This window comes from Delphinapterus leucas, chromosome 1, assembly GCF_059928025.1.
Source record: "Delphinapterus leucas isolate spDelLeu-1000000601 "Yukka" chromosome 1, BTC_Dleu_Yukka2, whole genome shotgun sequence".
NCBI classification, from domain to species: domain Eukaryota; kingdom Metazoa; phylum Chordata; class Mammalia; order Artiodactyla; family Monodontidae; genus Delphinapterus; species Delphinapterus leucas.
This window is the reverse complement of record NC_143129.1, coordinates 135,342,225-135,364,051: the sequence shown is the minus strand read 5'-3', so window position 1 is coordinate 135,364,051 and position 21,827 is coordinate 135,342,225. Positions and strand designations below refer to the sequence as shown.

Genomic DNA, 21,827 nt, shown 5'->3' with positions numbered 1-21,827 from the left:
TATGTATATGTATATCCCCATATCCCCTCCCTCTTGCATTTCCCTCCCACCCTCCTTATCCCACCCCTCTAGGTGGTCACAAAGCACCAAGCTGATTTCCCTGTGCCATGAAGCTGCTTCCCACTAGCTATCTATTTTACATTTGGTAGTGTATGTATGTCAGTTTTACTCTCTCATTTCATCCCAGCTTATCCTTCCCCCTCCCTGTGTCCTCAAGTCCATTCTCTACATCTGTGTCTTTATTCCTGTCCTGCCCCTAGGTTCTTCAGAAGCATTTTTTTTACATTCCATATATATGGGTTAGCATATTAATTTTTCTCTTTCTGACTTACTTCATTCTTTATGACAGACTCTAGGTCCATCCACCTCACTACAAATAACTCAATTTCGTTCCTTTTTCTGGCTGAGTAATATTCCATTGTATATATGTGCCACATCTTCTTTATCCATTCTCTGTTGATGAACAATTAGGTTGCTTCCACGTCCTGGCTATTGTAAATAGTGCTGCAATGAACATTGTGGTACATGACTCTTTTTGAATTATGGTTTTCTCACGGTATGTGCCCAGTAGTGGGATTTCTGGGTCGTATGGTAGTTCTATTTTTAGTTTATTAAGGAACCTCCATACAGGCCAATATCTCTGATGAACATAGCTGCAAAAATCCTCAACAAAATAGTAGGAAACAGAATCCAACAGCACATTAAAAGGATCATACACCGTGATCAAGTTGGGTTTATCCCAGGAATGCAAGTATTCTTCAATATACACAAATCAAACAATGTGATACACCATATTAACAAACTGAAGGATAAAAACCATGTGATAATCTCAACTGATGCAGAAAAAGCTTTTGACAATATTCAACACCCATTTATGATAAAAACCCTCCAGAACATAGGCATAGAGGGAACTTACCTCAACATAATAAAGCCCATATATGACAAACCCACAGCCAACATCGTTCTCAATGGTGAAAAAGTGAAACCATTTCCTCTAAGGCCAGGAACAAAACAAGGTTGCCCACTCTCACCACTATTATTCAACATAGTTTTGGAAGTTTTAGCCAGAGCAATCAGAGAAGAAAAAGAAATAAAAAGAATCCAAACCGTAAAAGAGGAAGTAAAACTGTCACTCTTTGCAGATGACATGATACTATACACCGAGAATCCTTAAGATGCCTCCAGAAAACTACTAGAGCTAATCAATGAATTCGGTAGAGTAGCAGGATACAAAATTAATGCACAGAAATTTCTTGCATTCCTATACGCTAATGATGAAAAATCTGAAAGAGAAATTAAGGAAACACTCTCATTTACCATTGTAAAAAAAGAATAAATTACCTAGGAATAAACCTACCTAAGGAGACAAAAGACCTGTATGCAGAAAACTGTAAGACACTGATAAAAGAAATTAAAGATGATACAAACAGATGGAGAGATATACCATGTTCTTGGATTGGAAGAATCAACATTGTGAAAATGACTCTACTACCCAAAGCAAACTACAGATTCAATGCAATCCCTATCAAACTACCACTGGCACTTTTCACAGAACTAGGAACAAAAAATTTCACAATTTGTATGGAAACACAAAAAACCCCATATAATCAAAGCAATCTTGAGAAGGAAAAACGGAGGTGGAGGAATCAGACTCCCTGACTTCAGACTATACTACAAAGCTACAGTAAACAAGACAGTATGGTACTGGCACAAAAACAGAAATATAGATCAATGGAACAGGATAGAAAGCCCAGAGATAGACCCACGCACATTTGGTCACCTTATCTTTGATAAAGGAGGCAAGAGTACATAATGGAGAAAAGACAGCCTCTTCAATAAGTGGTGCTGGGAAAACTGGACAGCTACATGTAAAAGAATGAAATTAGAACACTCCCTAACACCATACACAAAAATAAACTCAAAATGGATTAAAGATCTAAATGTAAGGCCAGACACTATCAAACTCTTAGAGGAAAACATAGGCAGAACACTCTATGACATAAATCACAGCAAGATCCTTTTTGACCTACCCCCTAAAGAAATGGAAATAAAAACAAAAATAAACAAATGGGACCTAATGAAACTTAAAAGCATTTGCACAGCAAAGGAAATCATAAAATAGATGAAAAGACAACCCTCAGAATGAGAGAAAATATTTGCAAATGAAGCAACTGACAAAGGATTAATCTCCAAAATATACAAGCAGCTCATGCAGCTCAATATCAGAAAAATAAACAAACCAATCCAAAAATGGCAAAAGGCCTAAGCAGACATTTCTCCAAAGAAGATATACAGATATCCAACAAACACATGAAAAGATGCTCAACATCACTAATCATTAGAGAAATGCAAATCAAAACTACAATGAGGTATCACCTCACACCAGTCAGAATGGTCATCATCAAAAAATCTACAAACAATAAATGCTGGAGAGGGTGTAGGGAAAAGGGAAACTGCTTGTACTGTTTATGGGAATGTAAATTGATACAGCCACTTTGTAGATCATATGATTTTTATTCTTCAAATTGTTAATGTCATGTATCACACTGATTGGTTTGCAGATATTGAACCAGCCTTGCATCCCTGGGACAAATCCCACTTGATCATGGTGTATGATCCTTTTAATGTATTGTTAGATTCAGTTTGCTAATATTTTTTGAGGATTTTTGCATATATGTTTGTCAGGGACCCTGGTCTATAATTTTCTTTTTTGTGATGATATTTTTGTTTAGTTTTGGTATGAGGGTGATGCTGGCCTTGTAGAATGAGTTTGGAAGTGCTCCTTACTCTGCAATTTTTTGAAATAGTTTGAAAAGGATAGGTGTTAACTCTTCTTTAAATGTTTTGTAGAATTCACCTGTGAAACCATCTGGTGCTGGACCTTTGTTTTTGTGAAATTTTTTAAATTACTGATTCAATTTCATTACTGGTAATTGGTCTGTTCATATTTTCTATTTAAACCTGGTTCAGTCATGGGAGACTGTAGATTTCTCAGAATTTGCCCATTTTTTCTGAATTGTCCATTTTGGTGGCATGTAGTTGTTTGTAGTACTCTCTTGAGTCTTTGTATTTCTGTGATGTCAATTGCAAATTTTCCTTTTTCATTTCTGATTTTATTGATTTGAGTCATCACTCTATTTTTCTTGGTGAGTCTGGTTAAAGCCTTACCAATTTTATTTATCTTTTCAAAGAACGAGCTCTTAGTTACATTGATCTTTTCTTTTCTTTTCTTTTTAGTCCCTATTTCATTTATGTTTGCTCTGATCTTTATGATCTCATTTCTTCTACTACTACCTCTGATCTTTATGATCTCTTTTCATTTATTTTTGCTCTGATCTTTATGATCTCTTTTCTTCTGCTTCTTCTGGGGTTTTGTTTGTTCTTCTTTTTCTAATTCCTTTAGGTGTAAGGTTTGAAATTTTGAGATTTTTTTTGTTTCCAGAGGTAGACTTTATCACTCTAAATTTCCCTCTTAGAACTGATTTTGCTACATCCCATAGATTTTTTTTTCATGAAGCTGTTTATTCCTGTTATTAACCCTTAGACTCAAGTAATCCTGGTTATTCTGCAAAAAACACCTTATTGTAGGAATCATTTCATCTTCCCTTTCAATAATCACCTCTCCATGAAGCACTTTTCTTCTCTGATGTAACATATGAAAGTAGATTGTGGTAACAATGGTATATATGAGGCCATGGTTATAAGAAGGAAATAATTGTAGTCAAAAGAAGCATTGTATTTACTCGGAAGTCTTATTGAGAACATTCCTTTTTTCTTCACATATGGTAAGGCAGCATATATCGTAAGAAGTTCACCAGCAACTCTGACAGGATATAAATGATAAAAAAATTATATTAGTTTTATACTGTGAGTAAAGAGCCACACCATAAAGATTCTTGAACTCACTTGGACCCCAGCCACAAGCACAGAAGTAGGTACAATTCCTCAAGCAAGGCAAATGTCTGGAAAAATTTAAGTGTCTTCTAAATACTTTTATATAAACCTTTGTGTATTCCTTTTTCCATATAAAAATGTACCAGCCAGTACATTTTTAACTACAGTACATGTAGTAGCCAGTACCAGCCACCCTGCTGTCGTGGTGATGCTGTAGAAGGTGAGCCAGGCGGTGGCCAACAAGCCCAGGCACCTTCTCTTGCCCACGGCCTCTGAGGTGCTGCCATTGGTGCTGTCCTCCTCACCAGACGCCATGGTGGCCGCACAGCCAGGGAACGTGGATGAGAGGAGCAGGGGAGTGGGAGGGGGCCCAGCTGAGCACACCGCTGAAGCGCCACCACCCGCTGCCACTGCATCCATCAGGCACCCCATGTGCCACACACAGGGAGCTCAGCACTGCCAGCCCAGCCACCCACAGGGGGAGGAGCGGGCACCCCCAGCCCCCATAGATTTTGAATTATTGTGTTTTCATGTTCATTTGTTTCCAGATAATTTTTATTTCTTCAGTGATCCATTGGTTGTTTAGTAGCATATTGATTAGCCTCCATGTGTTTGTGTATTTTGCAGTCTTTATTTCTATAGTTGATTTCTAGTCTCATAGCATTGTGGTCAGAAATGATGGTTGATATGATTTCAGTTTTCTTAAATTTACTGAGACCTGCTTTATAGCCTAGTATGTTCCATGTGTATCCATGTGCACACGTTCCATGTGCATCCATGTGCACACGTTCCATGTGTATTTGAAAAGAATGCATATTCTGCTTTTAAGTGGAATATTATATATATGTATATATGTGTGTGTATATATGTATGTATATACACACACACACGTGCACACACACACACATATATATATATACCATCTGGTCTAACGTGTTGTTTAAGGGTTGTGTTTCTTTATTGATTTTCTGTCCACATGCCCTACTGTTATTGGGTTACTGTCAATTTCTCCCTTTATGTCTGTTAATATGAGCTTTATGTATTTAGGCACTCCCATATTGGGTCCATATATATTTTAAATTGTTATATCTTCTTCTTTGATTATTCCCTTGATCTTTATGTAATGTCCTTCTTTGTTTCTTATTACAGTCTTTATTTTAAAGTCTATTTTGGCTGATATAAGTACTGCTACCAGGCTTCCTTTTAATTTCCATTTGCATGGAATATCTTTTTCCATTCTCTCACTTTTAGTCTGTGTGTGTCTTTAGATCTGAAGTCAGTCTCTTATAGGCAGCATATATATAGGTCTTGTGGCAGCATATATATATATATATATATATCTTGTTTTAGTATCCATTTAGACATTCTTTGTCTTTTTTTTTTTTTTTTTTTTTGCGGTACGCGGGCCTCTCACTATTGTGGCCTCTCCCGTTACAGAGCACAGGCTCCAGATGCTCAGGCTCAGCGGCCATGGCTCACAGGCCCAGCCGCTCCGCAGCATGTGGGATCTTCCCGGACCGGGGCACGAACCCGTGTCCCCTGCATCGGCAGGCAGACCCTCAACCACTGCACCACCAGAGAAGCCCCATTCTTTGTCTTTTGATTGGAGCATTTAGACCATTTACATATAAAGTAATTATTGATAGGCATGTACTTATTGCCATTTTGTTAATTATTCTGAGCTGTTTTTGTAGTTCTTTTTTGTTCCTTTCTTTGTCTTTTGTTCCCTTCTCTTGTGATTTGATGATTGTAATTAGTGTTATTTTTGGATTCCTTTCTGGATTTTGGGTATGTATCTATTATAGATTTTTGGTTTGTGATTACCATGAGGTTTACATATAGCTATTTATATATACATATATATATATACATATATATATATGATTATTTAAGTTGATGATTTCTTAATTTCAAACACATTTTAACAACACTGCACTTTTACTCTCCTTCCCTCACAATTACTGTTTTGACATCATATTTTACATGTAATTGTTTTGTGTATCCATTAACTGCTTATTGTAGATATAGATGATTTACTACCTTGACTGAATATTTGCCTTTACCAATGTGTTTTTTCCTTTTGTAATTTTCATGCTTCTAGTTGTAGCCATATCCTGGGGCTAGTGCCGGCCCACTGGCAGGCAGAGCCAAGTCCTGGTGTCTCTGTCTGCAGGGCCCAGGGTACCCAGAGCTGTTATCAGACCACTGGTGTGTGGAGTCAGTTCCTGACACAGCTGGCTGAGGGACCCAGGGTGTCAAGAAGCTTGTGTTGTCCTCCTGTTGAGTGGGGCCTGACCCCATGGTGGCTGGAGGGGACCAAGGTTTTTCAGATCTGATTTTGGCCTGCTGGTGGGCAGGGCTGGGGCCCATCATGTCCCAGGGCTGGTACCAGCCTGCTGGTGGGTGAGCTGTTTCCTGCCATGGCAGGCTGAGGGGCTGCAATAGTCCTGAGGCTGGTGTCCGCCTGCTGCTCAGTGGGGCCAGGGCCCAGGTGGTCCTGGTGCTGATACCTCCCATTGGGAGTGGAGCTGGGTCCCAGTGTCTCTGGCTGCAGGGCCCTGCGGGGGGTCTCAGTTCTAGTGCCTGCACACACATGTCCTGAGCCCTCTGGTGGACAGGGCCATGTCCAGGGACAGCTCTAAGCTCACAGAGTCTTAAAGCAACCTGCCTGCTGGTGGGTGGGGCTGTGTCCCTTCCCAGCTAGTTGCTTGGCCTGAGACATCCGACTCCTGGAACTTACAGGCTGGTGGGTAGGGGCTGGGCTGGGTCCAAAGGCTGATGAGCTCAAGGAAGGATTCCACCTTGGTGCTTGCCAGCACCAGTGTCCACATGGTAGAATGAGTGCTCCACAATGTCTGCTGCTGGTGTCTATGTCTCCAGGATGAGCTCTAGTTGCCTCTTGCCTCTCTGGGAGACTCTCCAAGATCAGCAGGTGGCTCTGACCCAAGCTCCTTTCGAATTATTGCTTCTGCCCTGAGTCCCAGAGCATGTGAGATTTTGTGTGTGCTCTTTAAGTGTGGAGTCTCTATTTCCCACAGTCCTCTGTGTCTACCAGAAGTAAGCCCCACTGGGCTTCAAAGCTAAACATTCTGGAGGCTTGTCTTCCTGGTGTAGGACCCCTATGCTGGGGAACCCAATGTGAAGCTTAGGCCCCTCGTGCCTTGGGGAGAACCTCTGCAATTGTAATTATTCTCCCGATTATAGGTTGCCCATCTGGGGATATAAGTCTTTACTATACCGCGATTCCACCCCCCCACCTGTCTTGTTGTGGTTCCTTCTTTATATCTTTAGTTGTAGATGATCTATTCTGGTAGATTCTAGCCTTTCTCATCAATAGCTTCTCTGTAAATAGTTGTAATTTTGGTATGCCCAAGAGAGGAGGTGAGCTCAGGGTCTTCCTACTACACCATCTTGGCCAAGCCTCCAATATATTATTTATACTTCTTTTACTGATTATCTTTATAACTTTAAATAATATTTAAAATTCTCTTTCTATCAATATTAGTCAGTATCCTGACTCAACTCTGTAAGATGAAAAATGAGTTCTACCCTTTTCTTTATGTTCCTCCTCTGCCTCCCACTTTCCATCTTCTGTCAGTTACACTTTCACATTAGTTGTTTCTCAGCAACAACAAATCCATATCTTGTCTGAAGGCTGACTCTAAATATTAAAAACTAGTACATACTATTTTCATATTTATACGTATGTAAATATTTTTCTCCCATTTGTTCAAGAAGTGCGCTAGGATTACATCTTTCTTTACGTGGTCACTATCTGATCTCTTGGCCACTTAAAAGAGATTATACTTATTAAAAATATTTAATGAACTCTATTTTCTTACACCATTATTTTATTTTGTTACATATTTCAAACATGATTTTATTGTACAGCTTTTGTTTTTCCTGGACTTTTAATTGCTATTATTTTCTCTTTCATTAAAAAAAAAAGTCTTTATCAGATTTTCAAGTTGTCCTGCCCTCTCAGTCATATCATCTAAAGCATGGAGTCCCAATTTTTCCCCCAGGGAACTTTGTCCCAAAGACCTCCTTCCTCCTTTAATGTTGCCTGGCTTTTCCTACAGCTGCTGGCAATGCTCATCCTAGAACTTCTCTTCACCACTAGGTAGGAGGGGTCCTATGGTCCAGTTGCCTATCATCTTCATCATTTCTCTTTGGAAAAAACCCCAAATTTTAACTGAGCATATTGCTGCCTGATGTAAAACACATTTCCCAGCCTTCCTTAGTTTGGTATGACTGTATGGCAGTTCTGGCCAATGAGGTGGAAACAGAAGTGTAGTGCAGGACTCCTCACAATACTTTTAAAGGAACCTGACTCCGTAGTTTTTTTGCCTTCTGCATTTTCTCCTTGCTCAAGCCTATAACTGTGACAGCTGGCATTCCACTGTCCATCTTGCAACACTATATGATGCTGAATGTGGGAGCAAAATGCTTAGGTGGTGGAACAGAAAGATAAGTCCCTAGATCCAAAATGATAATGGGTAGATAGCACATCAGTTCTACATTGCCTTTCTTTTATGTGAGAAAGTAATACAACTTTATCCTGTTTAAATTACTCATTTATTTTGTCTGTTACATGCAGCAAACCTAATTCTATCTGATATGGATTCACAGTTTCCATAATCCTATGTCTTCTTCTTCCTTGCTTTTCTGAGTATAGTCCTACACTATATTGTTGTAGCATTGATTATTTGTTTTATAGCCACTTTCTAAACCGTTTAGAGAATTTCCTACTTTATTACTCTTCATAGGAGAAAAAAGACCACTTCATTTTATAAGAGCTGAAAATGCCAAATAATTGCAGCTAAGTCATAAACATTTGCTAGAACATCATAGTTAGTTGCATACAGAAGGTGGAAGAACAGAGAATGTGAAAAAAAGGCACAACCCAATTCTTAAAAGCCTTGCTCTAAGAGTGATAGACATCACTTTTTACTCACATTCCATTGATAGAGACCAGTCATATGAACCACCTAGAGAAAGGGTGTCTGAGAAAGGCAGTTTCTAACTGAAAAGCTGCTATAGGGACTTCCCTGGTGGCGTGGTGGTTAAGAATCTGCCTGTTAATGCAGGGGACACAGGTTTGAGCCCTGGCCTGGGAAGATCCCACATACCACGGAGCAACTAAGTCCATGTGCCACAACTACTGAGCCTGTGCTCTAGATCCTGCGTGCCACAGCTACTGAGCCTGTGCACCTAGAGCTCATGCTCTGCAACAAGAGAGAAAGCCCGCTCACAGCCACAAAGACCCAATGCAGCCAAAAATAAATAAATAAAATAAATAAAATAAAATAAAATAAAAAGCTGCTATAAAGAAGGACCATAAATTTTGGAAGTCTGTTAGCCATCTCTGCCATAATTCATAACATTAAATATTTTAATACTGTAAACCATTGTCTTTTCTTTTTTCTTTTCCTTGTGTGTATGCATAAAGGTATATGAATTTACCATTGAAGTTCGTGACCCATCTTTCGAATGGGAGCTCATGCATTTTCTCATTAGCATCTATGAGCTCTCTATTTCAATGTACATTGATTTTTACCTGTCATGTTTTTGAAAATTTGCTCCCCAGTTTATTAGTTTCTTAATTAAATTTTATGGTTGGTTTTGGTTTACAATATAAACATCATATCAAATCTTTTGCTTTGCAATTTTTATTCTTCCTTGTTTTTAAGTTGAGTATATTCTACTTCTCAGAGATCAAAAAACTATACATTAAAATGTGCCTACGGATTTTTATTTGTAGGTTTTTATAAGTTTCTAGTGTTCAAAATTATAATTTGATATCTTTATACACTACAAAGTGATCAGCACCATATATCTAGTTATCATCCATCACCATAAAGTTGACCCCTTCACCCATTTCACCTCCCCACAACCCCCTTCCCCTCTGGTAAACACTAATCTGATCTCTGTATCTATGAGTTTGGTTTTGTTTTATTTTATTTTAAAACTGCTTTTGATTTTTTTAGCATTCTGCATATGAGTGAACTCATACTGTATTTGTCTTTCTCCATCTGATTTGTTTCGCTTAGAGCAGTACCTTCTAGATACATCCATGTTGTCACGATGACAGGATTTTTTCCTTTTTATGGCTGAATAATATTCCATTTTGTATATATCTTTCTTTATCCATTCATCCATCAGTGGATACTTAGGTTGCTTCCATGTCTTGGCTATCATAAATAATGCTGCAGTGAACACAGGGATGAATATAACTTTTTGAATTAGTGTTTTCGTGTTCTTTGAATAAAAACCCAGAAGTGGAATACCTGTGTCATATGGTAGTTCTATTCTTAGTATTTTGAGGAACCTCCATAGTATTTTCCATAGTGACTGCATCAATTTACAGTCCCACCAACAGTGTACAAGGGTTCCCTTTTCTCCACAAACTCTCCAACATTTATTTCTTGTCTTTTCAGTAATTGCCATTCTAACAGGTGTGAGAGATATCTCGTTGTGCTTTTGATTTACGTTTCCCTAGTAATTAGTGATGTTGAACATCTTTTCAGGGGCTTGTTGGTCAACCATATGCTTTCTTTAAAAAAAATGTCTGTTCAGAACCTTTGCTTATTTTTTAATCAGGTTGTTTGTTTTTGTTGTTGTTGAGTTCTTCATATGAGTTCTTTATATATTTTGGATATTAACCCTTTATTGAAGATACGATTTGCAAGTATCTTCACTCATTCAGTAGATGGCCTTTTAATTTTGTAAGTGGCTTCCTCTGCTGTGCAGAGGCTTCTCAGTTTGATGTAGTCCCATTGGTTTAGTTTTGCTTTTGTTTCTGTTCCCCTTGGATTCAGGTGTACAAAAATACCACAAAAACCAATGTCAATAAGGTTATCACTGATGTTTTCTTTTAGTAATTTTATGATTTCAGGTCCTACATTCAAGTCTTTAATCCATTTTGAGTTAATTTTTGTGTGGTATAGTTTCATTTTTTTCATATGGATCTCCAGTTTTCCCAACATTTATTGAGGAAACTGTTGTTTCTCCATCGTATGTTCTTTACTCGTTGGCAGTAAACTAATTGTTCATATATGTGTGGGTACATTTCTGGGCTCTCAATTTTGTTTCATTAATCTATATGTCTGTTTTTGTGCCAGTGCAATACTGTTTGATTACTGTTGTTTTGTAGTATAGTTTGAAATCAGGGAGTGTGATACCTCCAGCTTTGTTCTTTTTCCTCAGGATTGTTTTCGTTATTCAGGATCTTTTGTGGTCCCATACATATTTTAGAATTCTTTTACTTTTGTGAAATATGGCATTGGAATTTTGATAGGAATTTCCTTAAATCTGTCAATTGCTTTGGGTAATATGGACATTTGAATAATATTAATTCTTCCAATCAATGAACATGGAATATCTTTTCATTTATTTGTGTCTTCTTCAATTTCTTTCATCATTTCTTGTAGTTTTCAGTGTACAGGTCTTTAAATTCCTTGGTTAAGTTTATGCCTAGGTATTATATTCTTTTTGATGCAATTGTAAATGAGATTGTTTTCTTAATTTCTCATTTAGATAGTTGGTTATTAGTGTATAGAATGCCATGGAGTTTTGTGTATTGATTTTGTATGCTTCAACATTACTGAACTCTTTATTAGTTCTAACGCTTTCTTGGTAGAGTCTTTAGGATTCTCTATATACAATATCATATCGTCTGCAAATCATGGCACTTTTACTTCTTCCTTTTCGATTTGGATGCCTTTAATTTTTTTCCTACCTAATTGCATGGCTAGGACTTCCAATACTATATTGAATAAAAGTGGCTGGAGTGGGCATCCTTGTCTTGTTCCTGATCTTAGAGGAAATGCTTTCAGCTTTTCATCATTGACTATGATATTAGCTGTGGGCTTGTCATATATGGGCTTTCTGATGTTGAGTTACATTCTCTCTACAGCCACTGTTGAGAGTTTTTATCATAAATGGATATTGAATTTTGTCAAATGCTTTTTCTGCATCTATTGAGTTGATCATATGATTTTTATTCTTCATTTGGTTAATGTGATATACCATGTTGATTGATTTGCAGATGAACTATCCTTTTATCCCTGGAATAAATTCTGCTTGATCATGATGTATGATCCTTTTAATGTATTGTTGGATTTTGTTTGTTAATATTTTGTTGAGGATTTTTTCATCTATGTTCATCAAGGATATTGGCCTGTAATTTTTTTTTTTTATTTGTGGTGTCCTTGTCTGGCTTTGGTATCAGGATAATGCTGGCTTCATAAAGTATGTTTTTAAGGTTTACATCCTCTTCAATTTTTTGAAAGAGTTTCACAAGGATAGGTATTAAATCTTCCTTAAATATTTTGTAGAATTTACCAGCAAAGTCTTCTAGGCCTGGGTTTTTCTTTGCTGGGAGACTTTTCAATACTGTTTCAGTCTGTTCAATTTTTTTTATGTTTCATAATTCAGTTTTGGAAAATTGTATGTTCCTAGGAATTTATCCTTTCTTTCTAGGTTGTCCAATTTGTTGGCATATGAGTGTTTGTAGTAATCTCTTACAATCCTTTGTATTTCTGTGGTATCACTTGTATTTCTTTTGTCATTTCTAATTTCATTTATTTGAGTCCTCTCTCTTTATTCTTCTGATCTGTCTAGTTTAAAGTTTGTCAATTTTTTTTAACTTTTTAAAGAATCAGTTCTTAGTTTCATTGATATTTTCAATCATTTTTAGTCTGTATTTCATTTATTCCCACTCTGATCTTTATTATTTCCTTCCTTCTACTAATTTTGGACTTCATTTGTGCATCTTTTTCTAGTTCCTTTAGGTGTAAATTTAGATTGTTTATTTCGGATTTCTCTTATTTCTTGAGGTAGACCTATATTGCTCTGAGCTTTCTTCTTAGAACTGCTTTTGCTGCATCCCATAGATTTTAGTATGTTGTATTTCTGTTTTCATTTGTCCCTAGGTATTTTTTAATTTCTCCTTTGATTTCTTTGATGATCCATTGATTGTTCAGTAGCATGTTGTTTAATCTCCACGTTTGTGGCTTTTCCTATTTATTTCTTGTGATTGATTTCTGGTTTCATATCACTGTGGTCTGAGAAAACGTTTGATATAATTTCAGTCTTCTTGAATGTATTAGGATTTGTTTTGTGACCTAACATGTAGTCTTTCCTAGAGGATGTTCCATGTGCACTTGAGAAGAATGTGTAATCTGATACTTTTGGATGGAATGTTCTATATTTATCTATTAATCCATTTGGTCTAACACATCATTTAACTGCAATATTTTCTTATGGATTTTCTGTATAGATAATTTTTTCCATTGATGTGAAAGGGAGTGTTAAAGCCCTCTACTATATTGTACTGCTTTCAACTTCTTTAAGTCTGTTAATATACACTTCATGTATCTTGGTGCTCCTTTGTTGGGTGCATATACATTTACAAATGTTATATCTTCTTGTTGGATTGACCCCTTTATCATTATGTAATTCCCTTCTTTGTCTTTTATTTGTCTTTGCTTTAAAGTGTATTTTATCTGATAAGAATATAGCTACTCCATCTTTCTTTTCATTTCCATTGCATGGAATATCTTTTTCCAGTCCTTAACTTTCAGTTTGTGTGTTTCCTTTCTGTAGTGAGCCTCTTGTAGGCAGCATATAGATAGGTCTTTTTAAAAAAAAAAAAAAATTCATTCCACCATTCTATGTCTTTTGATTGTCAAATTTAGCCCATTTTCGTTTAAAGTAATTATTGACAGGTATGTACTTATTGCCAGTCTGTTAATAATTTTCTGGCAGTTTCTGTTCTTCTTCTCTTTTCCTCTTTCCTGAGTTTTAGTGGTTTTCTTTAGTGTTATGTTTATGTTTCTTATTTTCTTTTGTGTATTTACTATAAGTTTTTTCCTTGTGGCTACTGTGAGGTTCACATATAATATTCTATGTAAATAGTAGCCTGTTTTAAGTTGGTAGCAACTTAAATTTGAACACATTCCAAAGTTTTATCTTTTTTTTTAACCCCCCCATGTTTTATCTTTAGATGATACATTTCACATCTTTTTATTTTATGCATATCTTAGCTAATTATTGTAATTTTAATTTTACTACTTTTGTCTCTTAACCTTCATGCTTGTTTTATAAGTGATTGATACACTACCTTTATTATATATTTATCTTTTCCTGTGAATTTTTTACTTTTGTATGTTCTCTTATTATTAATTAGTGCCATTTCTTTTCAGCTCTAAAGAAGTGCCTTTAATATTTCTTGTAAGGATAGTTTAGTGGTGATGAATTCCTTTAGCTCTTGCTTACCTGGGAAACTCTTGATCTCTTCTTTAATTCTGAATGATAACCTCCCTGGGTAGAGAATTCTTGGTTGGAAGTTTTTTCCTTTCAGCACTTTGAATGTGTCATGCTACTCCCTTCTGGCCTGTAAAATTTCTGCTGAAAAATCTGCTGATAGCCTTATGTGGTTTCCCTTGTATATAACAAGTTGTTTTTCTCTTACTGCTTTTAGGATTCTCTCTTTTTCCTTAACTTTTACTATTTTAACTATAATATGTCTTGCTGTGTGTCCTTTTGGGTTCACCTTATATGGAACTCTCTGGGCTTCCTGGCCCTGGATGCCTGTTTTCTTCCCCAGAATAGGAAAGTTTTCAGCCACTATTTGGCCAAGTACTTTTTCTGGCCTTTTCTCTCTCTCTTCTCCTTCTGGGACTCCTATAATGTGAATGTTATTCTGCTTGATGTTGCCCCGAATGTCTCATAAGATATCTTCATTTTTTAAAATTCTTTTTTCACTTTGCTTCTCTGTCCAAGATAGTTCATTATTTTGTCTTTCAGCTCACTTACTCATCCTTCTACCTCATCCAGTCTGCTGTTGAATCCCTCTAGTGTATTTTTCAGTTGAGCTGTAACTTCTGTTTTGTACTTTCTTACATTTTCTATCTCTTTGCTGAAGTTCCCTGGAATTCTATGAACATGTTTATGACAATTACTTTGAACTCTTTATCAGGTGGATTTTTTATTTCCATTTTGTTTAGCTCTTTTTCTGAGGTTTTGTCTTATTCTCTTGATTGGAACATATTTTCTGTTTCCTTATTTTACCTAATTCTCTGTGTTTATTTCTATGTATTGAGTAAATCAGCCATCTCTCCCAGTCTTAAAGGAGTGGCCTTATTTAGAAGATGTCCTGTGGGGCTCAGAAGTTCAATTATGCCGGGCCATTAGAGCCAGGCACTCAAGAGGTGTCCCCTATGTGGGCTGGATTCATCCTTCCTTTGTGGTGGCTGCAGCTACTACTGCAGTTCACTTGTAGACAGGGCTGGCCCCTGGACTGGCTATGGGACCTGGACACAGCTGCTGTGGTGCAATGGTGGGTGGGGCCATTTCCTAAACCAACTGCAGGTCCTGGCTATGGCTGCTGTGTGGCATTGGTGGATGGGGCTGGCTCCCAGCTAAGCTTCGAGACCTGCCTGTGACTACTGTAGTGTACTTGTGGCTGGCCTATTGCTCCAGGCTGTGATACTTGGTCAAGGATTAGGAGTGGGTGGGGCTCTCAGTAGGGCCCCTCTAATAGGTTAGAGGGAGAATTCCAAAATGACACCCGCCAGCACCAGTATTATGGTAGCCTGAGATCTCAAAAATGTCTTCTGCCAGTGTATCAGTTCCTGGGGAGCATCCCACTTGGTTTCTGCCTCTCTGCCAGATGCTTCAAGATTAATAAATGGGTCCCCTTCACCTATGGTCCATGCACTTTTCAACCTGGTGTTTTTGCACTGGCTTTCAGGTCAAGTGAATCTGCATGAGCCCTTTAGGAAGGAGTTTTTCATTTCCTGCAGTTCTATAGCTTTACTGGATGTATTCCTCATTGGTTTTCAAAGCCAAGTGTTTTGGGGGCTCATCTTTCCTGTGCAGGATCGAGGAGTTGAGATGCCTGATGTGGAGCTCAAATCTGTCACTCATTAGGGAAAAGATCCCTACCTTTTGTGATCCTTCCTGTTTGTGGATTGCTATGGCTGGAGTGTGGTTTCTCCCTTGCTGAGACTGTCTCTGCCTCTTCTACCTGTCTGGATGTTGTCCTTTTACCCTTTGCTGTGGAGGCTCTGTTCCTCCAGCTTTCAGGACACTTTCTGAGGGAATTATTCCATATGTAGCTGTAGACTTATTGTGTCTGTGGGAGGAGGGAAGATGGAACTTCCTACACCACCATCTTGAACTCTCTCTGTCTCTATCATTTTTAAAACTATCAAACTTAATTTGTTTAATTTATTTTAATAAATAGCATGTGGTAAGAATGTTAATTAGTTTTTTCAGAGTATCCAATTTCTATAATACATTTGTTTCCTTACTCTTTATGTATTACGTTTTTATATACACCTGTGTCAGCTTCTGGGCTTTAAAGCTATTTAACTGATTTTCTATCTATTTTGAATCAGTACTACTTATTTCACTTTAATTGTTAGTGAACAATTTTCCACCAATAGTGATCTTTCTCAGTAACTGCTTAGTTATTCTTGTCTCTTCCTTTTTCCAGACATTTTCTAGAATTATTTGGATAAGTTCTTAAGAAGTACAATTTTGGTTAAAATTTTATAAAATCCACAAGATCATTTGGAAAAAAAAGTGACATCTCTGAAATGCTTAGTTTATCTGTCAAGGAGAGAAATCTAAGTAAATGAGTAAGATTTTCCAAAACCTGAAACCTTTGACACAATGTTTCCTCCTTCTTCAAATTCCCTATTAAGCACTTATTTCTAAACTTCATTTATAAACAGTCCTCAAAATGGAAATGATTAGCCGGCAGAGTTCACTAGTATACAATTGAGGAAATGAGAAATCTGTGCTGCTTCAGTCCCATGAGCCAGTTCTCATTATCTCTATAGACTTGTGTTAGTAAACATTTACCAAAATCATTTTTCCTTAGTCAGAGATGGTAACATTTTCTCTTTAGCCAGCTTCTCTTTATATGCTGGAGTAAGAAGATTTCATCTTGGATGTTTAGTCTTTTATATATAGTTTAAAAGAGGATTAAATCTTAAAACCTTAACTCATAAACAAATATCAGACATAAGTTACACACTAAAACAACATAAAATACAAGTGAAGAGAAATTAGTGTGGTTTCAAAACCCAGGATCTAAGTAAGAAAATGAGTGAATGACTGTAGAGAAACTAAAACATGTAATCAACTTTCAGCCCAGCGACAAAGGGCGAACTTTTTCTTTTAATATGTCTCTATCCTTTGCAACTCCCCAGGGGAAGCACACTACTTTGATTAACTACTTTGATAAAGAGGAGGACCTCCAATATCTTCCACTTGGCTCTTCCTCCCGTGATTGCGGTCATTTCATGGGACAGGGATCCAGTGTGGCGGGGAATTGCCAGAGATATTCATTTGAGATCAGAGACTAAGGAAATAACCATAGAAATGGATTTAGATTCCACTGAACCTTTTATGATGTGAATTCAGATTGGAACTCAGCTTCAGACCATCTGTTCCCATAACACCCACAGTGGTATTTGTAGGTAGCCATGAACAAGTGTGGGTTTGAAGCCCAGATCCGATAGTACTCCTTCCCACTCCTCAATTTGGATATATCCTTCCTGAGTGAATAGTCACATAGACTGTAAGTTCCTTTGGGGAAAGGAGATGCATAGTAGGCACATGGTGCGTTATAATAGGATCCTTACCTGTTTCCTCTTACTTGACCTTATTCTGTCTTCTCTTCATTCAAGGGTTCTAGGTCTTGAAGATTACTCAGGTCTGCAAATGGATGAGAGGACGTGACCCTATAGCACAATGGCTCATATTAAGTCTCTTTAGCAGACCTGATATGTTTTGGGTTATACACATCAAGACTTTGGTGGGTCACTTGTTTAAATTATTTCTGTGAACCTATGATTAATTAAGCTTATCTGAGATATTCCTTTAGCAGTTTCTCTAACAGGGACTACTGAGCCCACATTATTCCCTATTTTAATAACCATGCTTACTTTGCCATATGAGCTTAGCCAATCTGGGCGCCAACTTCTCTCATAGTCAGAACTCTTTTGGTTGCAACGGACAGAAACACAGTTTGAAAAAACACAAGCAAAAAAGTGAATTGTTGTACTTCATGTACTAATGAAACTGAGAAAGGCTGAAGGCAATTGCAGCTGTGTCTTGATGTTTCTAGGAACCAGTCAAGCAATTCTGATTGTCTCCAACTATCAAATTCATTCTCCCCTATGGCAGACACATGGTGAGGAATGCGGTCGCTGATGCCCTTAGATTCACATCTTAACATCTTGGGGATGTGACAGTATTACCTGCCTCATCACAACTTGGAAAAATCCTAGGAAAGGACTCTGAATTGTCCAGCTTGAAACATTGAGGCCAGGAGGAGTTGAGAACCAAGCTGCCTGGGTTTGAACCCTAAAACATTTATTCACTTACTAGTTGTATCACATGGGGGAAATACTTAATCTCTGTATATCAAAGTACACTTATCTTTAGAGGAATAGTTATCTCATAGAGTTATTTTGAAGATTGAATGAGTTGATTTGTGTAAAGCACCTAGAGCAGTGCCCAGTGCATATAATTGTTCAAGCATGAGTTGTGTGCCCACCCATTGGCTAGGGAGAAGGTCTGTTGCCAGAGTACCTGTGTAGAACAGATGAGGCTGCTGAGGCATTCTCTGCAAGGAGAACCTGTCTTCCTACATCGATTTGTGAAGAAGTGTCTGCACAACTGCATAACAATCAGAACCGAGCCTTAGCTTCCACCTGGAAGAAGAGAAGGCAGAAGAGATGTAGCCACAGCTCCTCAACAAAAGGAAAAAGAGTCCATGAACCTTATACAGTCTTAAAAGCAGGAAGTGACAGAAGGAAATGGCTAGTCCTGTCACTGAGGACCAGGCTCTGCCACAGTGTGTTTCAAACAAGGGAACAGTATGAGAGTGAAAGCTCAGCATATAGATACAGCAAGCTGGAGGAGAAGTTACTGGTGTGTCCAGCAAAGATAGGCCCTCCTATAACATAAAAAATATAACAAAGAAAATGAGGAAAAGAGGGTTGGAAGCAAGGGCTGGAGGTATGACTGCTGATGTACACAGTAACCTCCTGTAATGGTAAACATGACCAGTGCCTGTCCAGGAGTCTAACCAATCAGAGTAGCAACTCTTCCACCATTGGAGAGGATGTAGTAAGGGGCGGAGATGGTGGTGGTGGTGGTAAAGTCTGAGGACTTTTTGTTGCGCAAATATTTAAGATGCACATATGTTCAATCCATCTTGTCTCTGATAGCATCCATGAATCTCTCTTCCACATTTGGAATTTATGTATAGCAGCAGTCCCCAACCTTTTTGGTGCCAGGAACTAATTTCGTGGAAGACGATTTTTCCAACGATGTGTGTGGGAGGATGGTTTCGGGATGATTCAAGCACATTATATTTATTGTGCACTTTATTTCTATTATTATCACATTGTAATATATAATGAAATAATTATACAACTCACCATAATGCAGAATCAGTGGGAGCCCTGAGCTTGTTTTCACTTGCCACTCACTGATAGGGTTTTGATATGAGTCTGCAAGCAATAGATGTATTATGATCTCTGTGCAGTCAAACCTCTCTGCTAATGGTAATCTGTATTTGCAGCTGTTCCCCAGCCCTAGCATCACAGCCTCAGCTCCACCTCAGATCATCAGGCATTAGATTCTCACAAGGAGTGCGCAACCTGGATCCCTCGCATGCACAGTTCACAGTAGGGTTCGTGCTCCTATGAGAATCTAATGCTTCCACTGATCTGACAGGAGGCGGAGCTCAGGCGGATATAAATATAAAGTTTTAAATATATATATCATATATCTTATTAAATATAATAAGAAACTCAATGGCACAGACGTTCTAAATCAGTTTCCTTTTTCTTGGTGCATGACTAAACTACATTTCCCAGCACCTTCTTGGTGGGTGGACCCATGTGACTCACTCCAGCCAATGGGATGTGGACGGGTCTAGTGTGATCCTCCATGTTCTCTCCCTCGGCTTGGCAGCTGGCTGAATACAAAAGATCCAGCAGAGGAATCTGAGGCCCTAAAGAAAGTGTACCACTGGATAGAATTTTCCCCCCTCCCCCCAATGCCTAAGTAGAACAGAGCCCTGCCCACTCCCCTTCCCACCACACCACATGCATACTATGCCATGTGTGATGTGAATGAGCAATAAAGCTGTGTTAAGCCACTGCATTTGGGAGTTGTTCGTCATAGTGATTGCATAACCTCTGTAATTAACTTTCCAAACCAACTTTTTAAAAGTTTTCATCGAGAATAAAGAGTAAAGTTTACTGGATGACTTTTCAGCTACACTGAAGTTCTTATTTGATTCTTGTGGTATTTTCAGTTAACACTGTATTGGCTAGTGTTTTCCTTTGGTATTTTAACCTTGCTTCCACCATGTGGTTGTATTAGATAATGCCTAAAATAAGTTATTTTCTGTTGCTAACATTTTAGCTGGGAGTATTTGTTATTTGTTTGTTTGTAATTCCTGTCCCTGAGAAGTAGTATGGCATATTAGGAAATGCATGGGTTTGGAGCCAGAAAGATCTCACACTGAATCCTATTTCAGCCAATGACCCCATTGAGTTTGCCATTTAGCTGATCTAAATCTCAATTTTTTCATCTGGATAATAATGACCGCCTTAGAAGATTTTTGTAAGTTTTAAACAAAACATTATATATAAAATACCTGATATATAGAGCATTAATAAATTGGAGTTATGATTATTATTCTTAATTTGACTATGATTAATCCTCTTCCTCCCTCCTTCTCTTTCTCTGTCTCTCCGTCTCTCCTCACTTATGCCCTTTTTAAACTTGGAAATGTGTGTGTATAGAGAAGATAGGCACTATATTTATCTCTAGTATTTCCTCACATCAACCAATTAGTGTTCTACTCCCTCTGATGAGTAACACTGTTTACCCTTAGAACAGGCGTTCAAAATCTGAAATCCATTTCTTGCTCATTGTAGCCCATTGACTTTATAAACTGCCTGAAACTGTGTGTGAATTTATAAACCTCCTGAAGTTGAATGTGCAGTATTTTCTGGAAATATATTTCCTTGGGAGAAGGATACATAGCTTCAATCAGATTCTCAAAGGTATCTCCAAGCCAAAAATATTAAAAATTTCTACCCTAGATTCAATAACCCATCACTTCTCTAACCCACCATTCCTTCAGCTCTGATCTTCATAATACAGGTTCTTTGCCACAGAAACGTAATCAATCAGAGTTTTTGGTAGCATCTGTATGCCAATCACCTGTTCCATTTGACGTTCTGTCTTTCCTTGATGTCTTGAAACTCTCTTTTTCCTTTACTTTCATCCTCCGTCTACTTCTTTGACCATTCTTCTATCTCTATATCTGGTCTTGTTTTCTCTGGATAGCCTCTGAAAGCAGCTAACGTTAAAATCTTTTTACTCCAACTATCTTTTCCCTTGACCATCTCTCCCTATGGCAAATTCATCTACTTTTACAGCTCCTAATCTCACCTCTTTGAAGATGACTTCTAAACTTGCCCTGCAGAAATAGTCTCTCTTCCCAGCTCTTATCCCCCCTACCAGTTTCCTGTTAAGCACTTTCATGTGGCTTTTCTGTTGATACTTTACCTGAACAAGTCCCAGACCAGACTCTTCAATAATCCCCAACCCCATTCTTTCTTCCGACTTCCTTGACTCTATTAACAGCATCACTTTCCCCCCTGACATTTAGGATTGTAACTTTGGAGGCACCGTTTTCTCTTCACTCTTCTTCCTCCATTATATCAGTCAATTGCCAATTCAGTAAATTCGAACTCCACAGTGTCTCTTGAATTCATTCCCTCTTTACCAGGAGGAGACACATTTCTTCTCATCTTTTCCATTCGAGTAGCAGCCACTCTATTTCTGACACACATTTTTGTCTCATTTGGACCATTATATGAGTT

General features: G+C 37.9%; 1 pseudogene; it reads right to left on the bottom strand.

Moving 5' to 3' along the window:
- Window positions 1–2,868: 2,868 nt before the first annotated feature.
- LOC111178343 (very-long-chain (3R)-3-hydroxyacyl-CoA dehydratase 1 pseudogene) lies at window positions 2,869–4,467 on the bottom strand (annotated as a pseudogene).
- Between the last annotated feature and the right edge of the window lie 17,360 nt (window positions 4,468–21,827).